Source organism: Sinocyclocheilus anshuiensis, unplaced genomic scaffold, assembly GCF_001515605.1.
Source record: "Sinocyclocheilus anshuiensis isolate Anshui unplaced genomic scaffold, SAMN03320099.WGS_v1.1 scaffold480, whole genome shotgun sequence".
Lineage (NCBI taxonomy): Eukaryota > Metazoa > Chordata > Actinopteri > Cypriniformes > Cyprinidae > Sinocyclocheilus > Sinocyclocheilus anshuiensis.
Genome location: NW_015555743.1, coordinates 216,520 through 232,169, shown reverse-complemented (window position 1 = coordinate 232,169; position 15,650 = coordinate 216,520).

Sequence of the window (15,650 nt, the reverse complement as noted above, 5' to 3'; positions counted from 1 at the left end):
GGCCCGTCGACCCAGCGGCTCCACCATGGCTCCTAGCTCCCTCCTCTCCGCCGTGGCCTGGAAGTCCACTGGCTCTTAAGTGAGTTTTTGCTTAAAACAAGAAAAGTATATGCCAGTGGGGTAAGAAAAATAGTCTTATTTTCACTCAGATAGTTGTTCTTATTTTAAGCTATAAAAACTGGGTTTCTGCAGGTCTTAAAATTGTCCTAAAAAGCTTTAATTCTCCTTTAGACAACTCAAGACCTTAAAAAGTCTTAAATTGGAGCAGAACGTTTTCTTAAAATCATAAAATCATGGCATAAAATAGCCCAGCCCCCCATCACCCCACTGCGCAGAGCGCAAGCCCGAGTCCACCGATGACGGAGAGCCCGAGCCCGCCGCAACCAACGAGACATCGCAGCATGGAGCGACAGAGCTGAGGATCGCCGCGGAGCTGCTAGTGACGTCAGACCAGGTGCAAGAGCCGGCAACAACACCTGCCACGAGGGAAAGAGCCGTGGACAGCGAGAGTACGGAGAGGCCACTGCACCATGGCTGAGGGTGAGCTTATTGTGTATCTGGGACTGCTGGACTTAGAAGGGAACCTAATAGACTGGGAGGGAGATATATATGCGAACATGCCCATCCTCCTCCCACCTTCCCTCTGGCTCTGTCAAGCTCCTCCTTCCCTTTGGCTCCTCCTCGGTCCGCTGTCGCTCCGGCTCTACCGCAGCCTTCCGAATCCCCGCCTCCGCATCGGTCGCCTGAGTCATCTGTTCCACCTCGGCACTCCGGATCCTCCCCGTCACCCTGGCTCATCGGCTCTCCGTCTCCACCTCGGGCTCCTCCTCCACATGCTCCACCGCCGTCGGTCGGCCCCCTGGAGTAGTCAACCTTTCCTCCACCATGGCTCCTCCCTCCGTTGGCTCCACCGTGGGTCGCCTTCATGGCTGTGGCCTGGATCCCGCCTGCTCCAAGTCTCTCCTGTCTCCTCCCTGGCCCCTCCCCCCATCTGGTCCGCCCTGGCTCCTCCCTCCGTCGTCTCCGCCCTGGACTATGTTTGTTGTCCTCCTCCCGGGTGTCCGTCCTCCACCCGAACCTCCTCCTGATTTCCCCTCCCTCCGTCCCTCCCTTTTGTTGTTCCTGCAGCACGAGGACGCGCCTTCCAGGAGAGGGCAATATGTCAGGACCTGTTTTGTTCTGTTTTCTCCCATGTGCTCCCCGTATAAAATAAATGTTTGTTTGTTTTTCTTAAAAATGTTTTAGCTTTTTGGTGATGTATTACAATTATTGTCAGGAAAATGGACCTGTTTTGTTGTGTTTTCTCCCATGTGCTCCCCGTGACCCAGTTTTTCCCCTCTCGTTGATTTGTCATTTGATTCACCTGTGTCTTGTAATCACCCCTTGTTAAGCCCTGTATTTTAGTGTTGTCTACTCCATGTTTCCTTGTCCAGTGTTGTTCGTCTCCTGATGTGCTGCGTGTGTGTACCTGCCTGCCCTGTGTTACCCCTGTTTGGATTATGAAAGACTGTTATTCGTGACTCTTCTTCGTCTCTGCGTTCCTCGCTCCTACACAGTAGACAACCGTGACATTGATATGGTAACTAGTAAATACTGTAAATTTTGTTATGCTAGCATGTGTGGAAATATTTAAACCACGTGTGTTACAGCTAACCCTGCGTTACTTTGTGCCCCGCGCTCCCCTATATTTCAGCTCAGAAACGTTCCTGTGTTTCTGTGACTGAAGTTTTCATTGCACGTTCATTCATCAGCTGCAGTGGATGTGTGTGATGTGGTGCGGCTCTCGAACAGTGAGCAGACCCTCGCTTTGATCTGTAGTGTTGATGTGAACCATGGGATCAAGTCGCTAGTTATCAAAGACGTCCAAACCACACCAGAAACAGCATCATTAGCACAACCGAAACAATGGATGGCAGTGCATGTGGAAAAGTTAGCCTGCTTTCACAATTGATTCCATTGCCGATCTGAATCTGGATTCAATCCCACTCTCTTTTCTTGTTTCCACAGGTCTCTTTTCACTTTTAGGTCTGATTGGCTTTGTTTGCATCATCAGCGTAAGTAAGAAATGTTTTGATTTTCTACCAAAAGTTTCCATGCACAGAAATGCACTGGTGTTTATTGCTGTTTAAAAACTACAATAGTCGTTTGATTGATCAATTTCACATATTTGTGGTAGTTCTTAAATATATAAATATAATATTTGTTAGAAAACAGTGGCTTCAGGTTTGAGATCTGACTGTACATAATTTATATTTAATTTTTTCTTTTTGTTTAAAGCATAAACCTAACAAATAATACTTTTTAATAAATATTTTAATACATATTTAATAAATAAGATGTAATATCTTGTGTCATTTCACTTTCTAAGAAAAGGTTTTTGTTTTGCGGTGTTTAGATAGTTTTTTTAGTGAATAACAAGATAAAAATGCAGTGCACAGCTCAGTTACTCAGTGCTACCACAAGTGGCGCTATAGTAGACATTTATATAAACTCTCTTCTACCTTCAGTTTTTTCTTTCAGATATCAACCGTGTGAAGAGAATCGTTCTATCTGAACAACATCACATCCAGTTTAATTTCTCAGACATTTGAAGCAGATATCCAGGTATCTACGACCCATGAAAACTATCACGTCAATAGAATGTAACTGAGAAAAGGCCCATGTTTACTCTGGATTACAGTCGATGCGTGACCAGCCCTCAAAGATAAGCATTAGAGCAGCGAGGCAGTCGGTCGGCACCTGTGATGTGGATAATGAGTGTGTAGAACACCAAACACGAGTGTGAGGGCCAGATAAAGGATGAATTATAGATACGGCGCTCCAGGGCAAAACACTGCTGCAGGGGGAGAGATGGAGAATCTGGAGGAGCGTTCCTGGATAATGAATCCCACAGGCCGCTGAGCGAACAGGCTGTATGGAGATCAGGAGCAGAGCAGCACTAGAAAGGGAATGTGACTTGTGGTGTGTTGGAGCATTCCCAGGTAATTGCAGTCAAGTTGCTGTGAATTGGAGGTCGTGTGTTTGGATCCTGGGTTTTTATTCTGCTTTCAAACTTCTGAATGTGCTTGTCAGTGCATTTAATTTCACTACACTGAATTCTGAGCAACTTATTAAACCCGAACTATAGTACGTCAGCTGTTTTCATCAGAGTTTCTATAGTTAAATAAAACTAAAATAGCATAAAAAAAGCATTTTCGTAACTTAAAATAAATGGTAATTGAAATAAGGTATTAAAAAATATTTATTTTATTTCAGCTAGTTGCCAAAGCGACATTTCTAATTTTCATTTAAATTAACTTAATGTACTAAAATAACTAAAACTAAAATTAAAGATTTGTATTTTAAAGACAACCAGTTCGAAGCATAATTTGCTTTTTGGGTTAAAATAATTTCTTAATATGAAATTCAAATGGTATGACAATTAGATTAGACTGCAGAAATTTAAATCTACATGCTAATACACACTATACTCTTAGTCACCAATGCTGATGTTGTTAACATTAATCATTTGAGAATAAAGTATAATAATAAGGTGCGGTGACTGACTGCCACACATACTCTTCAGAACATTAGATTCATCCGCGCTGGAGCACAACCCACGCAAATAGATAATTCCGCACACAGCTGCAATTCCAGATTTTCAAACAGAGATGGCGACAAAGAGGCAAAACTTACGGACTGCAGCTTTAAATAAAATGAGAAATTAAAAATATATATATATTTCACCTAGCTGCCAAAGAAACATTTTTTCTTTTTCTTTTTCATTTGGTTTAAATTGATGTACTAAAATAGCTAATACTAAAATTGAAATAAAAACGCAGTGCCTGAAAATAGGTTAACTTCCGTCAACATAACTAACGTGACCACCTGCTTGCACAGGGAGCGTGCTGGGGACTATTTTCAGGCGCTGCGTAATATCATTGCGCCTGCTGCACCCATAGTACGGCAGCAAAGTTCCCTGATTATTACGCCGGAACGAGAGTATAGTTCCTAGCCATATCGGCCTAGAAAATCGCAACTTTTCATTTTCCGTCGGTCTCAGTACACGATGTAACTACAGAAGAGTCAAGTTTTAAATAGGAAAAATATGGAATCTCTTTGGTCATTTTTGAGCGAGATGCTAACGGTCTAATCAGATTCAATGATCTATGCTAAGCTACAGCTAAAAGTGCTACCGCCAGACCCGGAGATCGGCTGAATGGATTCGAAAACGGTAAAACTCAACTGTTTATCTCTAGGGGAGTTGGAAAATGAGCCTATTTTCAAAAATAGTGGAGTGTTCCTTTAATATCCTAATGATTTTTGGCATAAAAGAAAAATCAATAATTTTGACGCATACCATGTTTTTTTGGCTATTGCTACAAATATACCCCAGCGACTTAAGACAACAAGGTCACAAATCATAAAAACATTTTTCAGTCAGTAATAGTAATTTGCAACAGTAGAAATGTTTGTTATGGAATTTATGATTAATAACTGTTCTTTAGTGGGATTTTTTGAACAACAGCACTGTATTTGAAACGCTCTCTTGTGCCTAAAACAGCGTTTGCCCATCGGACATCAGTAGCAGACGTTCTCTCGTCTCTGGTTCTTGGCTCTGGTTCCAAGAGGTTTGAAGTGCCCTGAAACTCGCCTGCAGACGTCTATCAGGCAGAAACAAATACAATCCCAAATCAAAACAACAAGCGGCATGCTTTGAACCAAAACACACACACGCGTCCCTCTGCTGAAGGCAGCAAATCCATCGCCAACCTGGACCTCTTCCAACACAGCTCTGATTTACAGCAAACGGCTTGATCTGGAGTGAAGACAGGCACTGCACACTCGTGATAACATAGATCGATAGATAGATAGATAGATAGATAATGTGGAAAGGAGGATAGATACACTGGTAGATAGAACTCTTGATATGTTAGAAACGAGATAGATATGTACATAGATTGACAGATAGATGCTCTGGTTGTTTTCTAGTAAAACACACACACAGTATTATTAAGGTTTGTGTGTGATGAAGTGTGTGTGTGTGTGTGTGTGTGTGTGTGTGATTTGAGCGGCTCAGCTTCCACTTCAAAGGTGTGTCGGGGGATCCGGGTCTCAGCTCGCCTTCATGCGCTCCAGAGCAGAGCGGCCATGTAAATTTCATGACCTGTCTTTCTCTCTCTCACACACACACACACACACACACACACACACACAGACAGAGAGTCTCTCCAATAGTGTGACGGATATCAGCGGCCTGCCAGCTGTCAGCCGCTTCTGTCTTTTTCGATTTCTCCCGTTATTTACGTTTCTCATTCCCTCTGTATTTTGTCTCTGAAGGGCTTCAGTCTGTCAGCCTGTGAGCCGCCAGATTCCCTCCATCACATCGCACACTATTACAGATTTTAGGCACAGAGCGCTTGTGTTCTGCTTCCAGTTCTGTGTCGATCTGTTATTTCTGTGCACCGGTGTGGTTTGATTTATTTGCGGTTGATGGACAGTGAGATTTCATCTTCATCCAACCTCTTACACTCACGCTTTCCATCTGTGTGTCGTGAAAATAAATTTAAACAGACCGTGACCCTTTAGTATGGAAGCTTATTTCCGGCACAGAATAAAAAATAAAAAAAGGTATTTGCGACTATTTATGTCTTAATTCTGAGTTTGTATCTCAAAATTTGGACTTTTTTCTCATAATAGTAAGGGGAAAAAGTCTGAATTGTGAAAAAAAATGTTGCAGCTACCTTTATGGTGGAAAAAAGGCAGAATTATGAGATATAAACTCAGAATTACGAGATATAAACTCATAATTACGAGATATAAACTCAGAATTGTGAGATGTTAACGTTGCAAGATACATGGTGGAAACAAAAAACCTGAAAGATGTAAACCCTGAATTTAGAGAAAAAGAGGTCAGGATTGTAAGATAAAAATATGCAACTACTTGAATTCCATGGTGGAAAAAAATAGAATTATGTGATGTAAACTCAGTTTTGCAAACTGTTAACTCACAGTTTGCAAGATATAAACTTGCTAGAGAAGAAAGTCAGAATTGTGAGATAAAAAGCCACAGTTACCTTTATTATTATTATTTAATTATTATTATTATTTAATATTTTATTTATTTATTTTATTTTTTGCAGAATTTCAAGATTGAACTTGAAATAAAAGAATTCTGAGGGAAAAAGTCAGGATTGCAGATATAAGCTCAGATTGTAGTTGCAACATTTTATTTCACAATTCAGATTTTTTTCTTGAAATTTTTAGTTTGTCACAATTTTGACTTTTTTATATTAATTTGGAGAATTGCAAGATATAAACTCAAAATTCCGAAAAGTCAGATTTGTGAGATATAAACTCGCAACTGGGAGGAAAAAGGTCAGAACTGAAAGATGAAAAGCTGCCGTTACCTTTTTTCTTGTAATTCAGAGGAAAAACTTTGAATTGTGAGGTATAAATTCAGATTTGTGAGATGTTAAATTGCAATTTGAGAGATACAAACTCTCAGTTCTAAGAAGAATCACAATTACCATTATTATTTTTTATTGCAGAATTTCAAGACATAAACTCAGAAGTCAGAGTAAAAAGACTGTAATTGTGTTTGTAATTTATTTCACAATTTGGAACTTTTTTCTTGAAATTCTGAGTTTATATCTTACAATTTGGTCTTTCTTCCTCGTAATTCAGAGGGAAAAGTCAGAATTGTGAGATATGAACTCACAATTGTGAATCTGAACTGTGAGATAATTATTATTTTTTTTTGCAGAAATAAGCTTCCAAACTTTAGAGCAGCACCACAAATCTACAATACGTATAATACATACAAGAAACTACTCCAAGTCCAGAAGAAAGGCCTGAAGTTCAGGTAAAACAATAGTAAACGGTTTTACTAAAGCAGTTTACTTTATTTGAACCAGGTTGATGACTAAACCAGAGAAAACTTCTCCTTGTTTTACAGTTTTCCCGGGATGCATTGCCGATTACACACGGCATCCCAGCGCTGTTTCCAGCAGGAGGAGGTGAAACATGTGGAGCTCGGTCCAGTTCTCTGATCTCAGATCCAGACAAACACAAAGGCTCCATTGATCCAAGCCAGAGTAAAAGTGAGTACTAAGCCTGTGATTTTGAAAATCTGTCAATATATCTGAATGCGAGCAGCAGCTGGCCTCGAGCAGAACCGCGAGCATCTGCCGGCTTCCCCTCATGAGATCCGATCTTCAAGTCTGGCGTCAGACTTTCCGGATCGCCTCTTTGAACTCGGATCCAGAGAGGTGCGCGTGTGTCCTCTGTGCCGAATCAAGCTTGAGAAATCAGTGAGATGTTCACTGCTGATCACGTGACACAAGCGTCTCAATCACTCGGAGATACTCGGCTCCATCCAGTGTGTGTGTGAGGTTTATATTCTCTTCATCTTGATGTGGAGCCTTTAGCCTTCATTTATTCATCACTACTATTGCATAGAAAACAAAACATATGCTAGAAATGCATTAAAGCCAAGTGGAGTGTCTAGAACCCACTTCTGTCTTTCTAAATTACTGTAACAAGTTGCGTATCGCTTTCATAAAACAATGGCAATAGCAAAATGATAAAAGGCAGCAATGTTTATATCTCTGTTGTCATTGTGCAGATTGTAAATGCATTTATTATTATGATGATTAAATGCTATTTATTGAACTTTTTCATTATTCCACTTATATTGCAGGTCAAAAGTTTGGAATAATTATGATTTTTTTTTATTTATGTTTTTGAAAGAAGACTTTTAATGCTCACTAAGGCTGCGTTTATTTGATCTAAAATACTTTAAAATTGTGAAATATTATTCTAATTCAAAACAGCTGTTTTTTATGTGAATATCTGTTAAGCTGTAATGACTAAAGCAGTTTACTTTATTTGAACCAGGTTGATGACTAAACCAGAGAAAACTTCTCCTTGTTTTACAGTTTTCCCGGGATGCATTGCCGATTACACACGGCATCCCAGCGCTGTTTCCAGCAGGAGGAGGTGAAACATGTGGAGCTCGGTCCAGTTCTCTGATCTCAGATCCAGACAAACACAAAGGCTCCATTGATCCAAGCCAGAGTAAAAGTGAGTACTAAGCCTGTGATTTTGAAAATCTGTCAATATATCTGAATGCGAGCAGCAGCTGGCCTCGAGCAGAACCGCGAGCATCTGCCGGCTTCCCCTCATGAGATCCGATCTTCAAGTCTGGCGTCAGACTTTCCGGATCGCCTCTTTGAACTCGGATCCAGAGAGGTGCGCGTGTGTCCTCTGTGCCGAATCAAGCTTGAGAAATCAGTGAGATGTTCACTGCTGATCACGTGACACAAGCGTCTCAATCACTCGGAGATACTCGGCTCCATCCAGTGTGTGTGTGAGGTTTATATTCTCTTCATCTTGATGTGGAGCCTTTAGCCTTCATTTATTCATCACTACTATTGCATAGAAAACAAAACATATGCTAGAAATGCATTAAAGCCAAGTGGAGTGTCTAGAACCCACTTCTGTCTTTCTAAATTACTGTAACAAGTTGCGTATCGCTTTCATAAAACAATGGCAATAGCAAAATGATAAAAGGCAGCAATGTTTATATCTCTGTTGTCATTGTGCAGATTGTAAATGCATTTATTATTATGATGATTAAATGCTATTTATTGAACTTTTTCATTATTCCACTTATATTGCAGGTCAAAAGTTTGGAATAATTATGATTTTTTTTTATTTATGTTTTTGAAAGAAGACTTTTAATGCTCACTAAGGCTGCGTTTATTTGATCTAAAATACTTTAAAATTGTGAAATATTATTCTAATTCAAAACAGCTGTTTTTTATGTGAATATCTGTTAAGCTGTAATGTATTTCTGTGATCAAATCTGTATTTTCAGCATCATTACTCCAGTCTTCAGTGTCACATGATCTTCAGAAATCATTCTAATATGCTGATTTGCTGCTCAAGAAACATTTCTGATTATTATCAGTGTTGAAAAGAGTTGTGGAGTTTATTTCAATCAAATAAATGCATAATTATAGTCTTGATGAGCATAAGAGGGCTTCTTTCAAATCGGCATATTAGAATAATTTCTGAAGGATCATGTGACACTGAAGACTGGAGTAATGATGCTGAAAATTCAGTTTTGATCACAGAAATAAATTACATTTTACAATATATTCACATAGAAAACAGCTATTTAAAATTATAAAAATATTTAGCATTATTACTGTATTTTTGATCAAATAAATGCAGCCTTAGTGAGCAGAACAGACCTCTTTCAAAACATTACAAAATCTTTTACATGACTGCTCATGTATTTTTAAAATAAATTATGGGAAAGTAGAAGTGGAAATTTTATGAGATGTTCAATAAATAATTTCAACTAGATTAAATACTGAGAAGTATCACAAAATAGTATATTTCTAGTCAACATTTATCATGCTTTGTTGATATCTTTGATAAATTTTTTTTACTAAGCTTGTAACGTGCATTCTGAGATTTCCTTTATTCTCTACAAAGGATGCATGCAATACTGCCTTTTATGCATTCTTAGAATAGAGCATAAATACTGTATTCTGCCTGCTGTAGTGCACATATGATGCTGTCTATTCAGCTCGCTAAGTTTTGGAACAGAGCATTTATTTAAGGGGCCTTTGGGCCCCGCTGTCTTTTATCTCAAGGCCCCTAAAATCCACGATTATGTGGTCTCTGTTCACGTTTACTGAAAACAGCGGCTGCAGTCTCTGAATCCTTCCCTACCGGTCATTAAAGGACTATTAAACGAATAGTTCATTGCTTACATCACTCACTTCAGATGATCATTCCTACAATGCCATTTAAATACTGCAAGTTACCGGCCAACTGGCAAACGCGTTTTATTTACTCTCTGAAGCCAGTTTTTACTCTCTTTGGCGTTGGCGGGTGTAAACGTTGGACCCTGTGAACATTCAGGATTGCCGAGGTTTGACTGCAAGCCCAAAATGATGATAATGATTCCAAATGTTTGCTATTATTGTACTAAAGAGACCCGCTGGAAAGTCTGCGTAGGTTCACGTTTGATTTTTAAGATCGGGAATAACAGTCAGTTGCATGTCTGAAACGGGACACCCGCAAAACCCAAATCAACCTGTCAAACTTCATCCGAACGCGTTTGGCAGGGAATTTACACTTTATGACAAACACATGGCGGGCGTTGAGGAATATGATCAGTCTCAAACAGCGCAAACGCCTGTAGTTCCTGTAGATCCCCTGCTCCGTCGTTCACAAAAGTTAGTTTTGGACTGATTCTTTTGTTTTGAAGCATAGATGGTCAGATAGACGGAGGTTGGGTTTACATGCAATTTTCACTGTTCAGCATTGGGAGTCCTTTACTTCTTTTCAAAATATTAATAGGAGAATTTTTTATTTTATGATTTGACAATATTCTACTATCATTCAAATTTAATGAGCCGTGCATGGGACATAGCAAAATAACACGCATCCTCTTACACAAAACTTAAAAAAATATAGAAAATGTATCTAAAGAGCCAAGTAATGCTTTTGTTATGAATATAAAAACGTAGCCTAATATAACACACCCTTTCATAGTCATTTTTATGTTACGTTATCATGGCAAATTAGTTATTTATGTACAGGACACCAAGAGGCACCCTACAGTGATATTGACCCTATTAATAACTGAGCACCAATAATAATTAAGCAGCAAATCAGCATATTAGAATGATTTATGAAGGATCATGTGACACTGAAGACTGGTGTAATGATGCTGAAAATTCAGTTTTGATCACAGAAATAAATTACATTTTCACACATATTCTCATAGAATACATCTGTTTTGAATTAGAATAATATTTCACAATTTTTACTGTATTTTCTATAAATGCGGTCTTGGTGAGCAGAAGAGCTTTCATTAAAAACATTTAAAAATCATTTCAAATGTTTCCCAACTTTAGACAAGTACTGTATGTTCAGTCTAACTTTATTGTTCTAAAGCAAACCAGATGCACAGCATTAATTCTTGCGCTATGTTAGATTATAGTAGCGTATTTGTAGCTCATCAGATACATAATGACACACTAGTTTCTCTGAAACACTTTCTTTGTAGCAAATTAACACTCTCACTGGCTGCTGGGAAAATAACAAAGAAATAACACAGGCTTAACGTCACACCAAAACACGCCTCCTCCTGCTTCAGGTGTCACGTCCCAAGAAACAATATAAACCCGTCCATCACACACCACAACAAAAGATCCTCTGTATCTCTTATTCCCTATTGTTTGGAGTGAAATCTGTTCCCGGGATTGGCTGGTATCCGCAGACAGCTGGACTCTGCTTCTCCTCGCTGATCAAAGTCTCAAAGCCCAATAAGATACTCAAGCCATGATTTCATCCCACCGCAACCGGACCCTGTGTTAATTGTGAACATATGCAAAACTCCAAAGCCAAAACAGTATCAAAACACTCTTGTTTGTGCACTTTTTGGGGAACATATAGCAGAGCATGCTCGTAGATCTCTGACTGCACTTGAAACACATTACTTAAAGCATTTATGTATAATGCATTATGAAGGTATTCATAATGTACATGCATTTTATCTTTATATGTATTATATAATGTAATGCGTTATATCTTTTCATCAATAATTGCAACCACAGTTAAAATGCATTATAATATTTGAAGGTTGGTTTGTTGTGTTTTAATGCATTTTACTTTATTTTAATATTTTAGTATTTGAATGGTTTATAACTGTGGTTACAATTATTCATAAGAAGGCATAATTAATGCATTAAAACTACTTGTATGATGTGTTAGGCTATATATAGAGGCTTTAAGTAAAGTGTTACCAAATTATTTTCTTTCTTAGTATTTTTTGGCAAAAGTAGTGTTTGGGTAGCACGTTACAAGTAACACCAGTTACGTAATCAGATTACCTTTTTCAAGTAACTAGTAAAGTAATGCATTACTTTTTAAATGACCTGAATTATTTATTTCACTTTTGGTGTGAAACGGCTTTTATATTTGCCAAAAAACTATTTTTTATATATTAATAACAAACAAGCAAGCCCAGCCCAGAAGTAATGCAAAAGTAACATAATGCATTACTTTCCATAAAATGTAACTAAGTAACACAATATTGTAATGCATTAGTTTTAAAAGTAACTTTTTCCAACACTGATGTAAAGTCTGAAAAATTTATCTAAATTAAGCAAGTTTATGCTTCAAATAATAAAATTATCTGTCAGTGGGGTCAAAAAAAAAAAAAAACTTGTTTTCTCTTTGAATTAAGTATATTTTTCTGAGCCTATTGGCAGATGTTTTTCCGTGTTTTATGCATAAACTCACTTAATTTTGATGCTTTTTTTTTTTTTTTCAGAACACAAGTACTGGACTTTGTACTGAAAAACAAGGCTAAAATACTGAAGAAGAAAATAGTTTTTTGCAGAGTATTTCTGTTTCCAGGCCTTTTTGTGTTTGAGTTTTTGCCTCATGTTGGGTTTTATCAGCAGACGTGTATCTAGGTCAGCCCGTGTTTTCAATGCCGCGGGTCATAACTATCTAAAATCCAGCTGTTGTCCAATTTTAGATTTGTTTCTTTTGGGTTTGTAAAGTTTTAACCTCTGAGCAAGTCATTTTATGGCTGATTCAGTTGCTTCTGTTGTTGCCCAGGGTGAAGGAGTTATAATAAATCTCTTTCGCTCTGAAGGCAGAAAGTGTGAGGGCTTGAGCCCAGAAAGACATGATTGGTTATACTTGAAGTTTAATCTCGGCTTGGAAGCGACCGCCCCACTGTTTTGGGTAAACATCTCAAGAATTCAGATCTCCGCAGGGGGAAAAACTGGGTTCGTAACAGAGGTACAACCAATTCTGAGAGGCATTAGGAGAAAACTAATGAGACGAGAGTCTGGGATCCTGCAGCGAGCCCAATATAATAAAAGATGTAAAGCATTTGGCAGCGAGTTCTTCGCATTGTGTTGAAGGGTTGTAATGAGGAGACACGGCTGTGTTTTCCAAAAACAAACCCTTTCAAGTCTTTCCTGATTTATGGCGAGGCACATACAGTAGCTGTTTTGTTTTCCAGATGAATTGTATTTACTACATTTTATCGGGGAGAACAAACGCGATGATTAAAACCTCTGCCGTCTCTTCCCATGACACTCGTTATGTGCTAACGCTCTTAGTATGCATTGAGATGGTAATAAGCTCTGCTAAAGTATACCATAATATGACCGCACAATCATCTCCTGCTTTGTCTTACAGCATTGTTTTAGGGGTTTAACACATTTTTTACCTTTAAACTGAAGGTTGCATCCAACAGAAACAACATGATTCTGTCAAGTGGGTTTCAGTGTCCATCTGGAGAGATGTGCATCTGCAAAAAGTCGTCAAAAGGAGCTTTTTGTCCCTGTTGTGATGTTAAACCAGCACTAACTGGCATAAACCAGCTGGCCTTTGCAGCAATGGAAAATGTTTTGTCAGATGTGCAAAGAGATTTAAAAAGAAACTGCAGACAAACATCTTAAAGTCAGCATGAACTGAAAATTTACCTAATATTTTCCTATATTTATCTGTTTTCTAAACATGTTACTGATCTTATTGTGAACAGTTCATCCATGCATGTTTTTCCAAAAGCAAATGTATTATTTTTGCATTCAAATCGAAATAATAATATCTTTGTAAATTTGACAAAAATACAACTTGATTGGAAGTCACTGCAAAAAGAGTGCTGTTCTTCCTCAGTATTTTGTCTTGTTTTCCCAGTATATCTAAACATTCTTAAGATGCATTGACTAGAGATGCAAAATTACATAAAATAGTGAAAAATTATCAAAATGAAATGAGTTCATGATTAAAACATCCGTTAAATAGGTCAGAAAAATAAACTTAATTCAAAGGGAAAACAAGAAATCAACTTTTCTGACCCTATTGTCAGATATACTTCTCGTTTTAATCATAAACTTACTTTATTTTATAGTCTTAAGTTTTGCTAAACCAGCATAAACCACCTGACATGGGAAAATGTTTTGGCAGATGTGCAAAGGGGTCTAAAAAAGGGGTCTATTTTCTAAATGCATGTTATTGATCTTATTGTGAACGATTCATCTGTGCATATTTAAAAAAATATATATATATCTTTGCAGTTTTTTTATAATTTGACAAAATAACAGCTTGACAGTAAATCACTGCATACAATGTTCTACATGGGAAAATGTTTTGGCAGATGTGCAAAGGGGTCTAAAAAAGGGGTCTATTTTCTAAATGCATGTTATTGATCTTATTGTGAACGATTCATCTGTGCATATTTAAAAAAAAATATATATATCTTTGCAGTTTTTTTATAATTTGACAAAATAACAGCTTGACAGGAAATCACTGCATACAATGTTCTTCCTCAGTGCTTTTGTCTTAATATCTAAACATGCTGAAATCAAAATGCATTTACTTGAGATTCAAAATGACATAAAATATTTCATGCTAAAAATGAGGAGAAAAATCTGCCAAATAGGTCAGAATTTTTTTTATTGAAAAACATTTAAATAAAATATAAAAAACTTAATTCAAAAAGAAAAGAGATTGACTTTTCTGACCCCATTGTCAGATATTTTTCTCGTTGAAGCATAAACTAAACTCTAAGTTGTGCTAAACCAGCATAAACAAGTTTTTTGTCAGGTGTGAAAAGAGGTTTAAAAAATAGTGCAGATAAACCTCTTAAAGGGTAGGTTTGCAGTTTTCAACCAGCTTTGTATTGTTACACTGTGGGTGACATAAGTAAGTGACCTGCATCAAGACATACCTGTTTATTTTGACCACTCCAGGACTTCTGTGAAAACTACAAATCATACTTTCTCATTTTTGTATCCTCTCTCGCGGATAGTCTGATCGAGCCCAGTGCATTATGGGTGTTGAAGTTTTCTTACCTTTTTTTGGCACCAGCCCTTTTTCTTTGTTTTCTCCAAAATGCTTAAAACGTGCCAACAAGGTCAGAAAAATAAACTTAATTCAAAGGGAAAACAAGCATTTTGTTCTGTTTTTTAAATGCATCTTGTTGTGAATCATTTGGGCCTTTTTTAAAGAAATATCTTGACATGATAATGTTTAACCAGAATTGCATAACTGAGTGAATAAAACCAAGTCCTGCCCTACATTTTCAATAATCAAAAATAAAATAAAAAGATGTGTCACTACTTCTGTTACATCGCAACTTCGCAACTTGATGCACTCCTTAATATACCTTATTTACATCTGTATATTTGCATTTATATTAAACATTTATGTTTGCATGTCCAAGGTGTTTTTGAATGTCTCACATGTGTCTCTTGTGTTGATTTCAGCTCCATTAGGACGGTGTGGGGCGTTCATGTATCTTCTCCGTGGCCTGGCTGGGTGTTGACGAGATGATGAGCAGATCTGTTTACAGACACACACAAAAGCTGGAAGACATTCCCAGGGTGTAGGATGCCCTGCCCGCAGGCCTTCAGCATTCACAGGTTCGACGAATCCTCAAAGGTGAGAACCAGATTTAGACAAGACCAGCAAACAATACTGAGCTCAGGAGATTTGCAGACTATTGAAACTTTTTTTTTTTTGTATGAGGATTTGGGTCATGTGATCTCAACATGTCTGCTTCCATGAGAGACCCTCACATGTACTGTACACTACCAGTCAAAGCAACATTTATTATTATT